This window comes from Sardina pilchardus, chromosome 13 (genome assembly GCF_963854185.1).
Source record: "Sardina pilchardus chromosome 13, fSarPil1.1, whole genome shotgun sequence".
NCBI lineage: Eukaryota > Metazoa > Chordata > Actinopteri > Clupeiformes > Clupeidae > Sardina > Sardina pilchardus.
The window spans coordinates 1,813,814-1,816,898 of NC_085006.1; the positions used below are offsets into that span (position 1 = coordinate 1,813,814).

The following is a 3,085-nucleotide window of genomic DNA, read 5'->3' on the forward strand; positions in this document are numbered from 1 at the left end:
GTCAAATTGTTGGCATAATAGGCTGACATTAGCATTCGCTAGCAACGTAGCCTATGTTAGCTATGAATATTTTTAAACGGTGTTCAAACGCCCTCGGTAATGCATGACTATCATGATAGATGTTAAGGAAAGGCATTTTGTGTGTGTTTTATCACTGTTTCCCATTTTAATGTGAAGTTAGTGAATACTGTTGAGTCAAATTGGCTTAAAGGCTAACATTAGCACTCGCTAGTAGCAGGCTAACCTAACCTTATGAACCATATGGACCTTATGAAACGGTCTGCTAGCTGCTAACGTTAATCCCTCTCACACAGATAACCACCAAGGCAGAATGTTGGCGTGGAAGTACCTCTAGCAGCTACTCAGAGTGATAGAGAAAACTATGGCTCTGCTTTTACTGAAGGAATGGCTACGTAAGTAACACAACTTGGTCGTTTTTCTTAGTGTATTGATAGTATTTTTCTTATTGATGTTAAATACACATAGAAATGAAAATAATACAGACAATTTTTAGATTGTTTAGTTTGTCCAGGAGAAATTATTGCTTAGGGTCATCTTGTGCTGTTTCATTGTGTCATTTTTTTTAATTTATATTAATGTATTGCATATGCCATTTCTCTCTTAAACGCATAGCGGAGCGGGCAGCTTTATGAATATAAGGTGAAAAGGATGTATGGAGAAGTTTTGGGAGAGTCAGACAGTCCACGGAACTTGCATTGACTTAGCAATGATCTATGCCAGGTGAGTGGATTGACATACTGTAGTTGCATACATGTGTATTTTACACAATCTGTCTGAGGCTATTTATTTGTGTGGTTGAAAATATCTAATTCTGAGGTTTGTGTTTACATTTTGCTTCCAACAGACGTACAACCCCTGCTGTCATTGGTGATACCACTGCTTGAAAATATGTCAACGTCCTGTAGATCAAGTAAGGTTCCAGTCGAAGTCCTCCTGAAGAATTTGTTGGATTTCTGCCAGTTTTTGATATTGAACTTTAGTGCCTTTTGAGACTCTTGGCTTTTTAATGGCACGCCTCATTCTACCCAAATGGAAGGATTGGAGTGTGTTTACAGTATATTGTATATGTTTATAGGCTTGCTAATATTTGCTTAGGCTTTCACATTGTTTTCTGAGATACTTCTCAATTATGTCATTGTGACTCATTGTATCACACTTCAAGACGCGTATCTTTTACTCAATTAGTGTATGCACTGTGAATCCAAACATGAGAATTCTAAGATTATAGCAACTGCAAAGTTACTGCAAGGACAATGTTAGTTTTGTAAAAACCTTAAGTGACAAGCACAAGATGCGATAGTGCTGGGAGCTTTTCTCTTGTAACATTTTAATGCATTTGTAATGGTGACGGTAAGCAGATACTACATTTTCATCTCATATGTTAGTATTAACATGAACTTAAAAGCATGCAAGGTTTTTGTGTGTGAAGTGGTTAACTCAAATATTGGTATAATATAGATCAAGGTTATTAATGTTGATCACCTATGGTGCAAGTTAATCATTTTTTTCCCTCTGCATATAAACACAATGTGGAAGCAAAATATTGAGATCAAACTGTTTTATATTTACACTTACATAAAGAGTTACAACATGTTTTACGTTAAGCATATTGATTAATGTAAGATACTTTGATGTTTTGATATGAATGTGTTTTTAATATGAACATGTTAACTTTTATGTACCTGTATTCATGTGGTGTATTGTGTGTAATATCACAAAGTGATTTTTCTCTCAGAATAAACATTTTAATTTACTTATTGGTTGTGTGAATACATTTCAATTATACCACCTTAAATTTTCACTGGGGTTGTACCCTTAAAGTACAGATTAGTACCTTTTAAGGCTGCTATGCTGTAATGATATACACAGATACATTTCGGTCATTGCAGGTACACAAGTGTACCTTGATGGGTACAAATGGCTAGGGTACCAAACAGTACCTGCATTAGGGGTACATTATTGTACTTCAAAAGGGTACTGCCCCAGCGACAAGCATTTGTACCGATTTAGGTACACACTGGTACTTCCATTTCTGAGAGTGTATGCATTATGTTATATAAAACATTATATTATATTCTGCAGTGCAAAGATGCCCACTAAAGACAGGAAAAGAACGCAGTTTTCTGAAAATTACATTTTGTTCCATGTGCCCTTTTTAAAAATTTGAGCCCCTGCCCCTTCAAAGGTCTCTGCACGCCCCTGACGTTTAATGCCAATCGTGTTTGTAGTTGCTAGGAAGCCACCTACCTGCAGCAGGGGTAATACTAGAGGGGTGGGTAATATGATGCCTGCCTGAGGTAATGCTGGCTTGTCTACTTGAGGGCTGAATTTTCTGGAGTGGAACACTCCACTTACTAGGACAAACAATATGCCACTGGACAAGAAATGCCGGCCTTCCTCAGCAGGGAAAATGGAGACAAAAAAAATACCCAGGTATTCTATAAAAGTATACATGGTTCTTAACTCTTCATAGTCTAACATACAAGTATGCAGTAAATGGGGGTCAGAGTGCACAATCTGTTTACTTGTCAACTATTTGAATACTTTTAATTTTTCTTAGTGGAATACCTGATAACATGGCTGCACAAACAAAAATTCAACATGGCATGATGTCGACTTCACATTTTCTGTTTTTTGAGTTTACATATCAGCTTTGCAAATGATAAGGGCCATGCAGCTACATCTAATGAGCAACAAAGTGTTGGAACTGTAGTGATCACAGGTCAATTTGCTTTACTTGATTGTTTGTCTGTTAACAGTTGCCAGGGTTATGGTAAAGCATCAATACTCTGGCAGGAATTCAGAGAAGGTTCCAGGGTCCAGCATATTCCCCACAGACGATTAATCTGTGTTCTGATACACAACATGTCTTTGATTCCAATATTTCTTGATATCCTTGAGCAATTTTATGTAAGGGACAATGGCCACCGAGGTGTTCCGTTATACGAAATTAATGGATGAGGTGGTGTTTACAAAGAAGTTGACTTGTACAACTTTCTTTGGCCCTTTGGCTTGTTAGATTCCATTGTTGTAAAGCCTGCTTCCAGGCTCAACCGTCGTCCTA

The 3,085-nt window shown here is 37.3% G+C and overlaps 1 long non-coding RNA gene across 1 annotated transcript; it reads left to right on the forward strand.

The window, feature by feature from the left end:
• Window positions 1-375: 375 nt before the first annotated feature.
• LOC134099888 (uncharacterized) lies at window positions 376-1,051 on the forward strand. The gene is made up of 3 exons (XR_009941187.1): window positions 376-413; window positions 634-741; window positions 866-1,051. It is a non-coding gene; the product is annotated as an uncharacterized LOC134099888 (long non-coding RNA).
• The last annotated feature ends 2,034 nt before the right edge of the window (window positions 1,052-3,085 follow it).